The sequence below is a fragment of the Aethalodelphis obliquidens genome, unplaced genomic scaffold (genome assembly GCF_003676395.1).
Source record: "Aethalodelphis obliquidens isolate GAN/ISIS:26980383/991018 unplaced genomic scaffold, ASM367639v1 scaffold4, whole genome shotgun sequence".
Taxonomy (NCBI): Eukaryota; Metazoa; Chordata; class Mammalia; order Artiodactyla; family Delphinidae; genus Aethalodelphis; species Aethalodelphis obliquidens.
This window is the reverse complement of record NW_020837948.1, coordinates 73,651,987-73,672,244: the sequence shown is the minus strand read 5'-3', so window position 1 is coordinate 73,672,244 and position 20,258 is coordinate 73,651,987. Positions and strand designations below refer to the sequence as shown.

Genomic DNA, 20,258 nt, shown 5'->3' with positions numbered 1-20,258 from the left:
CTTTTTCAGGTAGGTTGTCTATTTCATCTTCATTTATTTGATCTTGTAGGTTTTTACCTTGCTCCTTCATCTGTAACATATTTTTTTGTCATTTCATTTTTTTTTTTTTTTTGCTGGGTGATGCTGTATTCCTATTTTACTGGTTGTTTGGCCGGAGATGTCCAACACTGGAGTTTGCAGGTAGTTGGATAGAGCCAGGTCTTGGTGCTGAGATGAGGACCTCTGGGAGGCCTCACTCTGATTAATATTCCCTGGGTTCTGAGGTTCTCTGTTAGTCCAGCGGTTTGGACTTGGAGCTCCCACCATGGGAGCTCAGGTCCGTCCTCCAGCCTGGAACCCAAGATCGCGGAAGCCAGTGGCTGCGGATTCCTCCCATCCCCTTAGGTGTCCATGGTCCCCTACTGGTGCCTGGTAGCTGCCCTAGTTGTGTGGAGATGTGAATTCCGTGTCCTCCTAGGATGCCATCTTGACTCCACCCCTGGAATGTGCATTTTTAGAATCACTCTGGAGGTAAGTCAATTTCCAAGGGACAGATTACAAGTGCATTTTTTACTAGACTCTACCCTACTACCCCATCATAAATAGAAATATCATAAGTATGTCCCTGAAATATTGACTTTCTTGACCACTTCCCTTTAAGACTCCTAAAACACATTCTTCTTTGTTCCTTCTAACTTGATTTCTTCTCCCTGAAAATCTTCAAGCCAGACACACACAAAAGAACTTATGTTTCTATGGTCTTTGCTGGCACCATCGGAGACCTAATTCACAGCTAACTTCTTTTTGGGGAAAAAAATGAAAGGAAACAAATAATTACTAAGAAGGCAGTGTAAATCTGTTTCCTCAGGGTAGAATTCATGACTTTCATCCATTATTCTTATTGGCAAGTTAATCAAATCTAACAGAAACATACATTTACTGAGTGCCAGATATGGTTCAATTCCTTGAGCCACCCAAGGAATTACTTTCTTCACTCCAAACCAGTGTATAATCTACTCTAGTGAAGGAAATCAAATATATAAGCTTGTGCAAAAGTTGAACAGTAAAATATCCAGATATTGGTCCCATCAGTGGAAGAGGTGTCCAAACTCCACAAATAATGAACTGACGGCTGGATGGTGGGAACTCTGGGAGTTTGAGAAGGGACATAACACCTTTGATGGGAGTGGGGGACAGAGGCCTAACAAGAGTGGGATTTCAGTTAATTCCAGAAGAATAGGTAGGATTTGGGGGATATAAGAAGGGGAGAGACTCCCTTGGGAGGGTAAAACTGGGTAATTAAAGGGGCACTTCTGTTCTCAATACATGAACACCAAAGCATCATTCCCAGTATAAAACACCTCTGTGACACTGAGTTCCTTGAAGGAATTGGTGTCCAAATTCTTTACCCACCATTTTAGGGGAAATTCTGAAATAAAATCAAATTCTGAGGTTGAAAATCAACCTCAGTCTACTCTAATGTCTCAAAGGAAATGAGCACAGATCACATCATCAAATTAGACCACAGAGACAACATTAGCCGGATCTCATCACTCAGGAGGGACATCTCAATGACTGGAGTACCTCTGAAGGACACACACAGGGGAACGTTAGTTCTTCTAGATGAGCACTTATCCAGCATTAGAAAGAGGCCTAAGGGTCCTTGCTCATTGATCCAGGTCATGGCAGGGAAGGGTGAGGCTTAGGGCTCTTCACAGTCATGGTCAATTCTTTTGCATTAATGCTTATTTCCAGATTCATCCTAAATTTCCAAAAGCCACTCCACAAAAAGGAAAAATACAAAACCTTTCCAAGTAATCGGAATGTTTCTACTCCTTTGATTTCTCACAATTTTAGTTGTGGCAGCAGATGACTTACTGTGGATAAAAAGCTAAATTGGATCTGCATATGTAAAGTCAATGTGTATTCAAATAAATATAATAATTTTCCAGCTTTATTGAAATGCAATTGACATATAACATTGTGTAAATTTAAGGTGTACAAGGTGATGATTTTAAAAACTGATTTTTGTGTTTTTTAAATTCACATCTGTTCCCTCACATACCCACTGTACCATATAACCATTGTAATGGAGAGTAAGCAAAGGAGATGGAAGGTAGAATATTGGGGTTTAAATCCCAACTTGTTCTATGTGACCTTGGGCAGATTCACATTTCCAAGCCTCCATATCTTCAGACATAGGTGGAAAATATAAATAGCTATCTCAAAAGGTTGATGTGAGAATGAAATAGAGAGGTGCCTTCAAGATGGTGGAGGAATAAGACGTGGAGATCACCTTCCTCCCTGCATATACATCAAAACTACAACTACATGTGGAACAACTCCTACAGAACACCTACTGAACACTGGCAGAAGACCTCAGACTTCCCAAAAGGCAAGAAACTCCCCACATACTTGGGTAGGGCAAAAGAAAACAGAAGAAACAGAGGCAAAAGAATAGGGACGAGACCTGCACCTCAGGGAGGGAGCTGTGAAAGAGGAAAATTTTCCACACACTAGGAAGCCCCTTCAGTGGCTGAGATGGGGGGTGGGCAGTGGGGGGAGAAGCTTTGGAACCACGGGAGAGAGCGCAGCAACAGGGGTGCAGAGGGCAAAGCGAGAGATTCCCACACAGAGGATCGGTGCAGACCGGCACTCACCAGCCTGAGAGGCTTGTCTGCTCACTCGCCGGGGGAACGTAGGGGCTGGGAGCTGAGGCTCGGGCTTCGGAGGTCAGACCCCAGGGAGAGGACTGGGGTTGGCTGCATGAACACAGCCTGAAGGGTGCTAGTGCACTACAGCTAGCTGGGAGGGAGTCCAGGAAAAAGTCTGGACCTGCTTAAGAGTCAAGAGACCACTGTTTTGGGGTACGCTAGGAGAGGGGATTCAGAGCACTGCCTAAATGAGCTCCAGAGATGGGCATGAGCCGCAGCTATCAGCATGGACACCAGCGACAGGCATGAAACCCTAAGGCTGCTGCTGCAGCTACAAGAAGCCTGTGTGCAAACACAGGTCACTATCCACACCTCCCCTCCTGGGAGCCTGTGCAGCCCGGCACTGCCAGGGTCCCGTGATCCAGGGACCACTTCCCTGGGAGAACACGCAGCACACCTCAGCCTGTTGCAGCGTCGCACCGGCCTCTGCCACCACAGGCTCGCCCCACATTCCATACCCCTCCCTCCCACTGGCCTGAGTGAGCCAGAGCCCCCTAATCAGCTCCTACTTTAACTCTGTCTTGTCTGGGAGGGGAACACATGCCCTCAGGCGACCTACACATAGAGGCAGGTCCAAATCCAAGGTTGAACACCAGGAGCTGTGAGAACAAAGAAGAGAAAGGGAAATTTCTCCCAGCAGCCTCAGGAGCAGCAGATTAAATCTCCACAATCAACTTGATGTACCCTGCATCTGTGGAATACCTGAATAGACAACGAATCATCCCAAACTTCAGACGGTGGACTTTGGGAGCAACTGTAGACTTGGGGTTTGCTTTCTGCATCTAATTTGTTTTGGGTTTTATGTTTATCTTAGTTTAGTATTTAGAGCTTATTATCATCAGTAGATTTGTTTATTGATTTGGTTGCTTTCTACCTTTTTTTTTTAATGTATATATATATATATTTTTTTTTCCTTTTCCTCTTTTTGTGAGTGTGTATATGTATGCTTCTTTGTGTGATTTTGTCTACATAGCTTCACTTTTGACATTTGTCCTAGGGTTCTCACTGTCCATTTTTTTTTCTTTTTACATATAATTTTTAGCACTTGTTAAGATTGGTGGATTTGTTTTTTCGTTTTGTTGCTCTCTTCTTTCTCTCTCTCCTTCTTTTTTTAATTATTTTTTATTTTTAATAATTTTTTTATTTTAATAACTTTATTCTTTTATTTAATTTATTTATTTTCTTTCTTTCTTTCTTTTTTCTCCCTTTTCTTCTGAGAGATGTGGCTGACAGGGTCTTTGTGCTCTGTCCGGGTGTCAGGCCCAAGCCTCTGAGGTGGGAGAGCCAATTTCAGGACATTGGTCCACCAGAGACATCCCGGCCCCACGTAATATCAAAGGGGAAAAAGCTCTCCCAGAGATCTCCATCTCAATGCTAAGACCCAGCTCCACTCAACGAAGAGCAAGCTACAGTGCTGGACACCCTATGCCAAACAACTAGCAAGAGAGGAACACAACACCACCCATTAGGAGAGAGGCTGCCTAAAATCATAAAAACTTCACAGACACCCCAAAACACACCACCGGACATGGTCTTGCCCACCATAAAGACAAGATCTAGCCTCATCCACCAGAATACAGGCACCAGTCCCCTCCACCAGGAAGCCTACACAACCCACTGAAACAACATTACCCACTGGGAGCAGACACCAAAAACAACAGGAACTATGAACCTGCAGCCTGCGAAATGGAGACCCCAAACACAGTAAGTTAAGCAAAATGAGAAGACAGAGAAATACACAGCAGATGAAGGAGCAAGGTAAACATGCACCATACCAAACAAATGAAGAGGAAATAGGCAGTCTACCTGAAAAAGAATTCAGAGTAATGATAGTAAAGATGATCCACAATCCTGGAAATAGAATGGACAAAATGCAAGAAACAGTTAACAAGGACCTAGAAGAACTAAAGATGAAACAAGCAATGATGAACAACACAATAAATGAAATTAAAAATACTCTAGAAGGAATCAATAGCAGAATAACTGAGGCAGAAGAACGGATAAATGACCTGGAAGACAAAATGGTGGAAATAACTGTCAGGAGCAGAACAAAGAAAAAAGAATGAAAAGAATCGAGGACAATCTCAATTGTCCTCTGGGACAATACTAAATGCACCAACGTTCGAATCATAGGGGTCCCAGACGAAGAAGAGAAAAGAAAAGGGACTGAGAAAATATTTGAAGAGATTATAGTTGAAAACTTCCCTAACATGGGAAAGGAAATAGTCAGTCAAGTCCAGGAAGCACAGAGAGTCCCATTCAGGATAAATCAAAGGAGAAACATACCAAGACACATATTAATCAAACTATCAAAAATTAAATACAAAGAAAAAATATTAAAAGCAGCAAGGGAAAAGCAACAATAATATACAAGGGAATCCCCGTAAGGTTAACAGCTGATCTTTCAGAAGAAACTCTGCAAGCCAGAAGGGAGTGGCAGGACATATTTAAAGTGATGAAAGGGAAAAACCTACAATCAAGATTACTCTACCCAGCGAGGATCTCATTCAGATTCAACGGAGAAATTAAAACCTTTACAGATAAGCAAAAATTAAGAGAATTCAGCACCACCAAACCAGCTTTACAACAAATGCTAAAGGAACTTCTCTAGGCAGGAAACACAGGAAAAGGAAAAGACCTACAAAAACAAACCCCAAATAATTAAGAAAATGGTAATAGGAACATACATATCAATAATTACCTTAAATGTAAATGGATTAAATGCTCCAACCAAAAGACATAGACTGGCTGAATGGATAGAAAAACAAGACCCATATATATGCTGTCTAGAAGAGATCCACTTCAGACCTAGGGACACATACAGACTAAAAGTGAGGGGATGGAAAAAGATATTCCATGCAAATGGAAATCAAAGAAAGCTAGAGTAGCAATTCTCATATCAGGAAAAATAGACTTTAAAATAAAGACTATTACAAGAAAGAAAGAAGGACAGTACATAATGATCAAGGGATCAATCTAGGAAGAGATAACAATTGTAAACATTTACGCACCCAACATAGGAGCACCTCAACACATAAGGCAAATGCTAACAGCCATAAAAGGGGAAATGACAGTAACACAAAAACAGTAGGGGACTTTAACAGCCCACTTTCACCAATGGACAGGTCATCCAAAATGAAAATAAATAAGGAAACACAAGCTTTACATGACACATTAAACAAGATGGACTTAATTGATATTTATAGGACATTCCATCCAAAAACAACACAATACAATTTCTTCTCAAGTGCTCATGGAACATTCTCCAGGATAGACCATTTCTTGGGTAACAAATCAAGCCTTGGTAAATATAAGAAAATTGAAATTGTACCAAGTATATTTTCCGACCACAACACTATGAGACTAGATATTAATTAGAGGGAAAAAAAAATCTGTAAAAAATACAAACACATGGATGCTAAACAATATACTACTAAATAACCAAGAGATCACTGAGGAAATCAAAAAAATACCCAGAAACAAATGGCAATGAAAACACGATGACCCAAAACCTATGGGATGCAGCAAAGGCAGTTCTAAGAAGGAAGTTTAGATCAATACAATCCCACATCAGGAAACAAGAAATACCTAAAATAAAGAACCTAACCTTACACCTAAAGCAATTAGAGAGAGAAGAACAAAAAATCCCAAAGTTAGCAGAAGGAACGAAATCATAAAGATCAGATCAGAAATAAATGAAAAAAGGGAAGGAAATGACAGCAAAATTGAATAAAATTAAAAGCTCTTTCTTTGAGAAGATAAGCAAAATTAATAAAGCATTAGCCAGACTCATCCGGAAAAAAAGGGGGAAGACTCAAATCAATAGAATTAGAAATGAAAAAGGAGAAGTAACAACTGACACTGCAGAAATACAAATTATCATGAGAGTTGCTACAAGCGACTCTATGCCAATAAAATGGACAACCTGGAAGAAATGGACACATTCTTAGAAAAGTACAACCTTCTGAGACTGAACAAGTATGAAATAGAAAATATAAACAGACCAATGACAAGCACTGAAATTGAGACCGTGATTAAAAATCTTCCAACAAAGAAAAGCCCAGGACCAGATGGCTTCCCAGGCGAACTCTATCAAACATTTAGAGAAGAGCTAACACCTATCCTTCTCAAACTCTTCCAAAATATAGCAGAGGCAGGAACACTCCCAAACTCATTCTACAAGGCCACCATCACCCTGATACCAAATCCAGACAAAGATGTCACAAAAAAAGAAAACTACAGACCAATATCACTGATGAACATAGATGCAAGAATCCTCAACAAAATACTAGCAAACAGAATTCAACAGCACATGAACAGGATCATACACCATGATCAAGTGGGGTTTATCCCAGGAATGCAAGGATTCTTCAGTATATGCAAATCAATCAATGTGGTACTCCATATTAACAAACTGAAGGAGAAAAACCATATGATCATCTCAATAGATGCAGAGAAAGCTTTTGACAAAATTCAACACCCATTTATGATAAAAACCCTCCAGAAAGTAGGCATAGAGGGAAACTACCTCAACTTTATAAAGACCAATATGACAAACCCACAGCCAACATCATTCTCAATGGTGAAAAACTGAAACCATTTCCTCTAAGATCAAGAACAAGACAAGGCTGCCCACTCTCACCACTATTATTCAGCAGAGTTTTGGAATTTTTAGCCACAGCAATCAGAGAAGAAGAAGAAATAAAAGGAATCCAAATTGGAAAAGAAGAAGTAAAACTGTCACTGTTTGCAGATGATATGATACTATACATAGAGAATCCTAAAGATGTTAGCAGAAAACTACTAGAGCTAATCAATGAATTTGGTAAAGTAGCAGGATACAAAATCAATGCACAGAAATCTCTTGCATCCCTATACATGAATGATGAAAAATCTGAAAGACAAATTAAGGAAACACTCCCATGTACCACTTCAACAAAAAGAATAAAATACCGAGGAATAAACCTACCTAAGGAGACAAAAGACCTGTATGCGGAAAACTGTAAGACACTGATGAAAGAAATTAAAGATGACAGAAACAGATGGAGAGATATACCATGTTCTTGGATTGGAAGAATCAACATTGTGAAAATGACTATACTACCCATAGCAACCTACATATTCAGTGCAATCCCTATCAAACTACCACTGGCATTTTTCACAAAACTAGAACAAAAAACTTCACAATTTGTATGGAAATACAAAAGACCCGAATAGCCAACGCAATCTTGAGAAAGAAAAACAGGGCTGGAGGAATCAGGCTCCCTGACTTCAGACTATACTACAAAGGTACAGTAGTCAAGATAGTATGATACTGGCTCAAAAACAGAAATACAGATCTATGGAACAGGATAGAAATCCCAGAGATAAACCCATGCACATATGGTCACCTTATCTTTGATAAAGGAGGCAAAAATATACAATGGAGGAAACACAACCTCTTCAATAAGTGGTGCTGGGAAAACTGGACAGCTACATGTAAAAGAATGAAATTTGAATACTTCCTTACACCATACACAAAAATAAACTCAAAATGGAGTAAAGACCTAAATGTAAGGCCAGACACTATAAAACTCTTAGAGCAAAACATAGGCAGAACACTCCATGACATAAATCACAGCAAGATCCTTTTTGACCCACTTCCTAGAGAAATGGAAATAAAAACAAAAATAAACAAATGGGACCTAATGAAACTTAAAAGCTTTTGCACAGCAAAGGAAACCATAAACAAGATGAAAAGGCAACCCTCGGAATGGGAGAAAATATTTACAAACAAAGCAACTGACAAAGGATTAATCTCCAAAATATACAAGCAGCTCATGCAGCTCAATATCAAAAAAACAAAAACCCAATCCAAAAATGGGCAGAAGACCTAAACAGACATTTCTCCAAAGAAGATATACAGATGGCCAACAAACACATGAAAAGATGCTCAACATCACTAATCATTAGGGAAATGCAAATCAAAACTACAATGAGGTATCACCTCACCCCAGTCAGAATGGGCATCATCAAAAAATGTACAAACAATAAATGCTGGAGAGGGTGTGGAGAAAAGGGAACCCTCTTGCACTGTTGGTGGGAATGTAAATTGATACAGCCACTGTGGAGAACACTATGGAGGTTCCCTAAAAACTAAAAATAGAACTACCATACTATCCAGCAATCCCACTACTGGGCATATACCCTGAGAAAACCATAATTCAAAAAGAGTCATGTACCACAATGTTCATTGCAGCTCTATTTACAATAGCCAGGACATGGAAGCAACCTAAGTGTCCATGAACAGATTAATGGATAAAGAAGATGTGGCACATATATACAATAGAATATTACTCAGCTAGAAAAAGAAATGAAATTGAGTTATTTGTAGTGAGGTGGATGGACATAGCAACTGTCACACAGAGTGAAGTAAGTCAGAAAGAGAAAAACAAATACCGTATGCTAACACATATATATGGAATCTAAAAAAAAAAAAAATGATTCTGAAGAACCTAGGGACAGGGGAGGAATAATGATGCAGACATAGAGAATGGACTTGAGGACACGGGGACGGGGAAGGGTAAGTTGGGATGAAGTGAGAACGTGGCATGGACATATATACACTACCAAATGTAAAACAGATAGCTAGTGGGAAGCGGCTGCACAGCACAGGGAGATCAGCTCTGTGCTTTGTGACCACCTAGAGGGGTGGGATAGGGAGGGTGGGAGGGAGACGCAAGAGGGAGGGCATATGGGGATATATCTATACATATAGCTGAGTCACTTTGTTATACAACAGAAACTAACACAACACTGTAAAGAAATTATACTCCAATAAAGACGTTAAAAAAAAAGAGAGAGAATGAAATAGAACAGTGGATGTGAAAGGCCTGGGGAGAGGATGCTGGCCCACAGCAGATGCATTATATATATATGTCTGTCAAACTGAATTTAGAAGAACAAGCTTTGTGAGTGAAAATGATGTTAAATTGATCAAAAGTAAGATGTAAACCCATAATTAATCAGTTATACCATTGTTTTTTCCTTTCTGATAATTCTTCTCAAAGAGTTTTCACCTATAAAGTTGTGTTAGAAAGGGTTGCAGATTTGATAGCTATCTTTCCAGGGCCCTGACCCCATGCACAACACACACATTTGTTAAAGATTAACATTGTCCCTTTTGTGAAGTCTGTTATCAAAAAATCTCAAACATAGTGCTCAACGGACGTAGCAGTTTCTATTTCCTCCATTTCTCTGTACCTGTAACTGAGGCACGGAGCTAAGTCACAGGCGTGACCAGGTCCTTTTTGTCGTTCAGCTGACTGAAGAGCTTCCCGGCCTGAATCATCCACCTAGATGCCCTAAAAGGAGGCAAAGGAATGGGAATTAAGTGAAGTGGAAACGCACAGTTTTAAAATGCTACAGTTTCTAATGTCAATTGAGCAGAATTGAGGTTAAAGACATATTTTGTCACCATTTTCTCCATGGACCATTTCCTGTCCTCTCACTGTCAAGTTTAGAGCATAAAACAAACCACACAGATCCACCTCTGCTCCACACTCTGCCAAAAAGCAGAGTTAGTGTTCACCAACAGCAAAGTATGCACACTACATCTACAAGTGTGTGACATAGCCTCACAGTTTGTGTGTGACCACAGCCTCAAAGAAACCAAAAAAACAAACAAAAAAAAAAGTAAGAGGTTTAATTTCACCAGAGTAAGAAAAAAAAATCCAAAAGCACAATCAAAGCAAAGAATGTTAGACTTGAGAAAAACCTTAGAGTCTGTTTTAGCCAAACTTATTCACTTTACAGAAAAAGAAACTGGACCTCAGAGAGATTTCCAGTTTAAATGCAGGTTATATCTGAGTCTGAATCTGAGACCTTTCATGATACCACCCAAAGACAGGGTTGGAATTAACCTTATACTTGCTGTATTCTAAGTTCCTCACTTTATTGACGTGGAAACTGAGGCCAAAAGAAATTAAATGACTGCTTTGAAGTCGTATACTTACTTAAGACTAAATCCCGTATGTTTATGCTTCTCAGAGAGAGCTTTGGTACCTTCCTCCTCTGCCTCAAACCCCATCCAGCAGGCTTCACCACTCCTTCATTCTATGAGATGGGCAACTGATCTTTTTCACATGGTCTTATAACCACATCAATAAGGTTTGAAGACCCACATCTCCTTTCCAACCAGATTAGCACTCCTTTATAGAAATTCAGGAGCCACCAATTAAGCCCAGCCCAGTACAAACACAGCCAGGTAGCATCTGGGCAATTTTAAATATCTGTGTGTGTTTTATAACCACCCAAAGTTGGTAAGCTTCAAGAAGATCAACTAGAAATGTTCAGCATTTTTCCATGTTGTATTCTGTCTCTATTTACCAAAATAAATAAATCAGGATACTGAAAGACTACAGTAAACACAGATATTTTTACTCATGGTTACAGTAGCCGTACTGCTCTTCTGCTCTTAGTGGTAAATATACTGAGATAATAAGATCGCTAGAATTAATCAAATGTAGGAAGTTGTATAAACTCTATGTGATCCTGTAAAGAACTATTCCAATAATAATTCAGAAAAACTCAAGCTTTAGAGCCATTTGTTTCATTCGTTTAATAGTTTAGCAAAAACGGCTTACTATGCGCCCAGAACTTTCTAGGTGCTGGAGATACAGCAGGGAACAAAGGTCCTGCCCTCTTGGATGTTACATTCTAATAAAGAAACAAGCAAAGCCATAATATGTCAGAAGTTGATAAGTGCCATGGAGAAAAAGGAAGTAGAGGAGGTGGGACAGTAGGTGCCCGACTGAAGAGGTAGGGAGGGTAGTTGCTATGGTTTATATTTAAGATGGCCTTGCTGAATAACAGGGATGAAAGAAATGAGAACGCAAGCTCTGTGTGTATCTGAAGGAAGTGCTTTCAAAGCAGAGAGCCAACAAGTGCAAAGACCTGAAGCAGGAGCGGCGTGTACTTGGAACAGCATGAAGGCCAGTGTGGCTAGCGTAAAATGAGTGAGGGGGCAGTGGAAGGAGATGGTGTCTGAAAGGTGGTTGAGGCCAACTGTGTGGGACCTTTTAGAGCAATGTAGGGGATTTGACTTGTACTCAAGGTGAGATGAAAAGGCAGTGGAAGACGTGGAACAGAGGAGTGACATGGTCTGATTTCCCTTTAAAAGAATCACGTTACCTACGTGTTGAAAAACAATTGTAGCCTATTATTGGCTCTGACAATAATCCAGGTGAGACATGATGGTGGCTTGGACCATGATGGTAGTGGTAGAGGTTGTAAGAAGGAGTAAGATCCTTGGAGGTACAACCATGGGACTTCTTGGTGAATTGGACGTGGCTTGTGAGGAAAAGAGAAGAATCCATGACTTCAAGCTTTTCCTCTTGAGAAACTCTTGGGGGGAATTGCCATTTGCTACAATGAGAAAGCCTATGGGAGGAGTGATTTGCAGGGGAGGGGATCATGAATCAGTAGTTCAATGCTAAACTTGTATGGCTGGAGATGCCTCTTAGATATCCAATTAATAGATACATCCTATTTCAGACACATCCTATTAGAAATGTGTCTTAAGAATGCAGTTGAATATACAGTAGAGTTCAGAGCTAAAATCTAGACCGGATATACAAATGTTGTTATTGTTAGCATCTGGATGATATTGAAAGCCATGAGATCAAATGAGATCATAGTGAAGGTGGATTAAAAAAGAAAAAAGGGGGCTTCCCTGGTGGCGCAGTGGTTGAGAGTCCGCCTGCCGATGCAGGGGACACGGGTTCGTGCCCCGGTCCGGGAAGATCCCACATGCCGCAGAGCGGCTGGGCCCATGAGCCATGGCCTCTGAGCCTGCACGTCTGGAGCCTGTGCTCTGCAACGGGAGAGGCCACGACAGTGAGAGGCCTGCGTACCGCAAAAAAAAAAGAAAGAGAAAAGGGGCCTTGAGACACTCCAGTATTTGGAGGTCAGTAAGGTGAGGAGGAACCAGCAAAGAAGGTGGAGGAAGGGACCAAGAGAGAGATACGAAGATCAGAGACCAGTATTTTCTAGTTAGGTGAGTGATCAGCTGTATCCAAAGCTGCTGGTTCTGGATGCAAGCTCAGTTATAATGGGCAAAGTAAAAAGTAGCTGCCTGTGTCTCCTGCTGTCATATCCACAACCTACTGTGAATAGTAATAATAAAAGAATAGTAACAATTAAGAACTACCACCTACTGAGTGTCTATCAAGTACCAAGGATTGTGCTTTGTCACATCTCCCATGCCAGCTCTGACGGATTGATAGCGCTTACCTGGAGCATTGTGTTGAGGAGTCTAAGCCTGCCTCTTAGCTTAAGGAAAAAGATTGAGTCGCAGTTTCTGCCATGGACACAGAATGAGAAGTTCTGGCTTCGTATCTGCTAGGTATTCATGATCCCTGTAATAGGACTCTACATACATTTTCAGTGGGGCTAACAACACTCCAGCGGTAGTATAATGAGCCCCATTTTACAAATGCAGAAACTGAGTTCAGGAACGTTTACTAATCGCCCTGAGGTGGCACAGCCAGTTGTGGCAAAGGGGAAACTTGCCCCAGGTCAGCTGACCTTTGTCCCATACTGCACAGTTTCCCTCTCCATCCCATCAGAAAAGTGCACAGAATTTCGGGTCCCCAGGCTACAGCTCTTCTAACTGAAACCTAGGACACAGAAAGCATATAGTCAAAGATATAAACTTCAAAAGTAATGGTTCCTTTATGCTCAAAGAAAATATGGTACGGCTGGATCGATGAACTGATTTAGAGAGATATGTTTGCAAACATAAGTACAGGAGAAAAAGAAGCAAAACATAACACAAGAGTAGTCAAAGTGATTCAAGCAGAAGTTTTTTGTTGTTTTTTTTAAAATTTTTTTTTTGGCTGCGTCGGGTCTTTGTTGCTGTGCTGGGTCTTCGTTGCCGAGAGTGGCCTTTCTCTAGTTATGGTGAGAAGGGCTACTCTTTTTTTTTTTTTTTTGCAGTACGCGGGCCTCTCACTGTTGTGGCCTCTCCCATTGAGGAGCACAGGCTCTGGACACGCAGGCTCAGCGGCCATGGCTCACGGGCCCAGCCGCTCCGCGGCATGTGGGATCTTCCCGGACCGGGGCACAAACCCGTGTCCCCTGCATCGGCCAGCGGACTCTCAACCACTGCGCCACCAGGGAAGCCCAGGGATACTCTTTGTTGCAGTGCGTGGGCTTCTCATTGCGTTGGCTTCTCTTGTTGCAGAGCACTGGCTCTAGGCGCACAGGCTTCAGTAGTTGTGGCGCATGGGCTCAGTAGTTGTGGCGCACAGGTTTAGTTGCTCTGTGGCACGTGGGATCTTCCCAGACCAGGGATCTAACCCATGTCCCCTGCATTGGCAGGTGGATTCTTAACCACTGCACCACCAGGGCAGCCCCAAGCAGAAGTTTTTTCAACCTAGGGCAGTTGAAGATGACACAGTAAGAGCAATCATTAAAAATATGACTATTATTTTGTCTTCATCATTCCCATAGCAACCTAGTAGTATTGCCTGCCAAAAAATAACTCAGTAGGCACCAAGAATTCTCAGCTTCTCTTTTAGCAGCAAGCCCTTCCCACAGTCATTTGTATTAACATTTGCAAAAGATTTATTTCCCTTTGATTCAAATAATTCCACATTCCCAAGAATATCTGGACTGGAACATGGCCAGCTGCCTGCAGGGGCCTGCAGCCGTCTCCCTGGTCCTGGGTAGCTCCCTGGGTGCCCATGAATGGCTCATTGTTAAAGACAAACCCGCTGCAGAAAACAGAGAAAACACATAAGAGGAATCAGTGTCCTGTTCGGAGGACTGGTCTCGATTTTGAGCAATGAGACTGCGTGGGAGTAGCAAGCACCTAAGGCTGTTGTGAGTCAGTGATTGATGACTGCCGGCAGGCCTATGGCTCCTCTGAGATGCTGCCCCAGGTCACCATCAACAGTCAACTCACTCCAGGAGATTCTGAACCCAGATCCTTCCATGTGGCCAAGCAGAAGTCTAGAGCAGGCGCCAAATGAAAATCATCTTCATCAGCCCCTTGAATCTGTTAAGCACCAACTGTATGCAGGAATAAACACTAATGGAGAAAAGTGGAGGTCACCTTCCAACAGTGTGTAAAAATCCAAGAAAAGTATGACCTTTAGACTCTTACATAATGGAGGCTGGGAGCCCATATTTTGCTCTGAGTTTTGCTACTGGTTTTCTGCATATATTCTTTCTCTATGCCAGCTAATAGGGCACTTTGGAGAAAAGTCCAGCTGCCCACTTCAAAGTCCCTTGAAATCAAAGATAAGAAGTACTATAATTTTAGTATTTCTTGGAATTAATCAACCTTTCACTAAATTTAATTGCGAAGTGGATTAAATGTTTTCCTGAGGTATACTTTCCACATTTAGACCATGTTTATTATTTCAGAGACGTACTGATAAACCCCACACTTAATGCTAGATGAGTATAATTTAGCAGCCACAAGCCTATAATTTAGATATGGTCATTTTCAAAAAGTTATACCTTCTGATACTTATTCAAATCTTTCATTGTCCTTATTTGAGCTTTTTCTTTTTAATATTCAGAAAACTACCATATTTCAAGATAAAATTCTCATGCTGCATTACTTCTCCCAGTTCTCAAAAACCCACCAAAACAGGGAAAATCAATGAAGTGATCTAGAAACAATAGACTAATTCAGTTACGGCCATAATTAATCAATCTGCCAAAACAATAGCTATATCTGCTCAAGTGAAAATATATGACTTTATGCCATGGAGAAAAATAAACCTAACTTGCTAAAACATGCCTCTATCTTTCAACTGCCCTACTTAACATTCTGCAAATAAGGCAAAAAAGCTATATGGAGTCTGAACTTCTATCCCTGTGGACACGTCTCCATCTTCACTGAGGCCATTAATACATTAAAAACACTGATGAAGGGCTAGTTGTTGGGTAAAGTCATTTTTCCCTTGACATTTATTATCAGTAGAAAAGTTTTTCTGTTTTAATACCCACATTCTGGCATATAATTACTGTAATAAAGTCTATTTCACTCTGGGTGACTGCTGCCAGTATTATGAAATCATGGCAATGGTTGTAAAAATAAGGGAGGTCACAACCTTTCCACACACACACACACCCACTCTGCAGCTGATATTAAATAGCTTTGGTGGGAAAACGCAGACCTTTAAACTTTCTCTACCAAACTCAATGCATTCTGTATTTAACTTCTTCTTCTAAAAAGTTTGTGTTTTAAGAATTCAAAAACTGCATATGGCCATGGGGAAAAAAAAGAAGAAGAAGAAGGAGCTTATACTTAATTAGTTACTAAGTCCAACTTGGACAAAGCACAATAACAACCATTTCTTTGTGCTAACTATTTTTAATCATATGCATTACATGCATTGGCCTGTCTACTGCCCAGACTGTTCCAGCCTCAATCCTGCTTTACTATTACGGTTTTGGCAAAAGACAGCATCGAGAAAAGTCTCCATTTCGATGTTTTGCCATTTTGATGGGGATAATAACTCCTAACAACATGAATTCCCTTTAAACCTTAAACCACCACCATGGATTCCTGACCATGAGAGAGTCAACATCCAAGTACATCAGATGCTGTACAGATATCCTCCTTACACCCCCAGCGGTACTCAACATTTTGATATATCCTCTCTGGGCTTAACCTGCTCAAATATTTTAATCCAATTGCTTTCAGCTATTCTCTTACATAACTGTTGGATATAATTTTTCTACTTCCAGCCAAGACCCAAGTCAAGCTAATTCAGGAACATAATAAAGACAGATAGGCCCAGGAGGAGTATCTTATGCATTTTTAAAAATTTTATTTATTCAATAGGAATTTCTTTAGGGAGGGTCTAAGGAAATACCTATTTTAAAAGTAGAATCTTGGGATTCTAAATTAAAATAATCCTTAGTAGAAATGCTATTTGTGGGTTCAGAAGGCCAGAATCTCTCCTTGCCCTTGGAATGGGAAATCACTGGAATCCCTTGTCTTTTAAAGCAACAGAGGGAATATAGAAGCAAATAGAATGTTGGAGAACAGGGTGTGTTAGACCCACAAGAAAGCACCAACAAGAGCACCATACAGAGGAAGCTAGCCCTGGGACTGCTCCCTGCTTCGATCAGAGCTGTGCTGTCATCTACTTTATTTCCTTATGCATCAGGTTTGGTTTAGGGAGGAAAAGAGCTACTATAAGCACATTGAAAAACAATTTGAGGCATGCATACCCTATGACCAGCAATTCTGCTCCTTAGATATGTATCCTGGAGAAATGTGTACCTGTGTACCCCAGACTGCATGTATATGAATGTTCACAGCACTGTTGTCCATAATGGCTCCAAATCAGAAGCAATTCAAATGTCCATCCTTAGTACAATGGATTGATACATTGTGGTGAATTCATACAATGGGAGACTATACAGCAGTAGAAATTAATAAGCCAGAGATTTGTGCCACAACATGGATGAACTTGCAAACACAATGCTGGATGAAAAAGGTAAGACAAAAAAGAAAACAGAATTATTGCATTTATATAAAATTTTTAAACCAGCAAAATGAATCTATATTTTTTAGAGGTATACATACAGGCAATAAAATTTAGGAAGAAGCAAATGAATGATTATCACAAAAGTCTCAAGAATATTTCCTTTGTGGGGTGAGAGAAGGTTGTAATCAGGACTCAGGGTGGGTGGCAACTATGGGAAATTTTCGGATGCTAGTAATGTTTTGTTTCTCATCCTTCAAAATTTTTCTGTATGGATATTTTATCTTTTACTTCAAAATTGCAAAAAACAAAAAGCATCACTCTTAAAAAAGAAAAGTTTGAAAATTCACAGCTTCAATCCAACTTCTTCATGGGAAAGATAAGGAACTGGAGGTCAGGGAGATTAAGTCAATTGCCCATTTGTCCTGTCACCTAATATGCAGCTCACTCACGGAGCCTCTTCTCCAGTGCTTTGGAGGTGGGGGGTGGGGGGGGGGGGTGGGGGGGTGGGGGGGTGGGGGGATGTGGAAGGGAGGGAGGGGGATCTATATTCTGGAGGCTCAGAGGGCCTGTCATTGTCCCATTCGGCTCTGCAGTCCAGCTTGAAAGCTGTCCCACTCCTTTCCCTCCCTCATCTCAACGCCCCTCCCCTTCATGGCCAGCCCCCAGCATCTCTCCTTGTGGGTCCACAGCCAAGGTCCACCTCTGAGTCCACTGGAAAGATGTCCATACTATATATGCGTTCGCAGATAGATATATATGCCCACTTGTACCTTGTATCCTCTTTTGGGTCTACTAGACTTGCCAGCCCTATATAGAAAATATGTCATATTTAATCTACACCTAAAACCTACCATATTTTGCATGTTACAGATATCTAAAACCAAAATAAAGTTTGTTAACTACAAATATTAAATCCAATGCTTCTATAGATACTTTTCAAGCGTCCCTCCAATAACCAGTGGAAGGGACCGTGCGAGTTGTAGACTTGCCACTGGAGGGGTCCCTTCCTGAACTATTACTCCTGAGCTGCACAGGATATGTTGCTTTTATAATGGAGTTTTAAAAGCCTTTATTATCCTCTTTGTTTTTTTAAAAAAATCAGTTGCTGAGAAAACATTTAGCCAGAACCTTTTTTAGAAAGTAAAATTGTGAGTTAAGAAATTCTAGGGAAGGCATTGCATACAGATATGAATAACATGATTTTCAAAGCTTATACGGGAGTCTCTTTACTAAATTTCTCCAAATCAGTGGTATTCTTGGATGTTCCTTCATATTTAAAGACTTATTTTCTTGCAGCAGCAGGAGCAGTTTTAGACTCACAGCAAAACAGAGAGAAAGATGCAGAGATTTCCCCATATACTTCCTGTCCCTACAGATGCATATCTTCCCCCATTATCTACCTCCCCCATCAGAGTGGTACATTTGTTACAATTGATAAACCTCCACGGACACATCATTATCACCCAAAGCCCATAGTTTACATCAGGGTTCACTCTTGGTGTTGTACAGTCTATGGGTTTGGACAAATGTGTAAGGACATGGATCCATCATTATAGTATCATACAGCATCTTTTTAGTGCCCTAATAATCCTTTGTGCACCACCCATTTATCGTTCCCCTTTCCTTTATCCCCTAGCAACCACTGATCTTTTTACTGTCTCCATATTTTTGCCTTTTCTGGAACAGTATATAGTTGGAATCATACAGTATGTAACCTCTTTCAGATTGGCTTCTTTCACTTAAGTTATACGCATTTCAATTTCTTCCATGTTTTTTCATGGCTTGATAACTCATTTCTTTTCAGCACTGAATAATATTCTATTGTCTGGATGTACTTCAGTTTACTTATTCATTCACTTACTGAAGGACATCTTGGTTGCCTTTAAGTTTTGGCAGTTATGAATAAAGCTGCTATAAACACCCATATGCAGATTCTTGTGTGGATATATGTTTTCAAATTATGGAGTAAATGCCAAAGAGCACAACTGCTGAATTGTATGGGAAGAGTATGCTTAGCTTTGAAAGAAACCACCAAACTGCCTTCCAAAGTGACAGTACCATTTTGCATTGGACCAGAAACCTCAGATTTGACAAGGTAAAGGTAGAAAAGTGAAGCTATATCTCATACATGAGGAATTCTAAGATAATTCTCCTAAAAATGGAACTACAGAAGAAGCCAAAAATCCAAGACAGACAATCCCACCAAGAAGAGCAAAAGTACAGAAGGGAAGAACAAGTACAAACATAGGCAACAAAAGAAAAACATTACATAAGAAAATCCAAATAAAGGGATAGAGTTCTTAGCCCGTGAACAACTTCCCTCCAAATAAAACTGCTATCATTATCAAAGAAGCCCTATGCAAGGAGTAGTTTTCCAGCCATGGATAAACAAGAAAGAAGTGTCATTTCAAGAAGAGCTGGCCATGGGGAAAAAATGCTTTTGTCAGAAGAAAGGCAGTATTTCCAGTCTCCCACGCTATCAGTAGAAGGCCAGTGTAACCAAAAGCACCTGAAGAAGTCAAAATCCTCTATGAGTCATGCTGGTATTATACCAGTAGCAGATAAAGCAAAACAAGAGGGGTGATTGTTGTTTTCTTTGAAACGACCCCATGCACAAAGATTTGGTTTTCTCCTGGAGTGCACCTTCAGTAGGATGAACTCATTTCGTTAAAATTCCAGACCATATCACTTCTTGAAAAATAATTCCCGGAGAATTTGCTCTCTGGTCCTCCTGTCTGTGCCTAACGGTACTCTTCCCATCCTTCCCCGTGCTGCCCACAGTGACAGCCTCCTGGCTTTGAATTCCTAGGGCACATCACTCATTTGGACTCAGTTCCACAGAGCCCTGCATAGGGGCTTAATGACTCCCCAACCATGCATGGTTTATTTTTCCGCCCAAATTTGAAGGTCATGGAAGACAGACCACTTGTGCTTTCTTGTGCATCCCCTACCAAAGTGCTGAGCTCATAGTAGGTGCTCACACCCTCCCCAGTGGTTCATTTGCTCCATGTGGCCTTCCCTTCAATAGCTCACGATCATCACCAGAAGTACGTTCCCTTACAGCACTACA

At 40.8% G+C, this 20,258-nt stretch overlaps 1 long non-coding RNA gene across 3 annotated transcripts in view; it reads right to left on the bottom strand.

The window, feature by feature from the left end:
* The window catches only part of LOC113617528 (uncharacterized), a 60,564-nt gene that overhangs the window by 25,372 nt on the left and 14,934 nt on the right, over positions 1 to 20,258 (bottom strand). Inside the window, exon 5 of one of the 3 annotated variants that reach the window (XR_003431681.1) lies at positions 9,936 to 10,036. This is a non-coding gene — a long non-coding RNA (uncharacterized LOC113617528). Of the gene's footprint in view, positions 1 to 9,935; positions 10,037 to 14,014; positions 14,110 to 14,171; positions 17,185 to 20,258 lie in introns of those variants that run through there. The other 2 variants (XR_003431682.1, XR_003431683.1) reach the window with 2 other exon arrangements.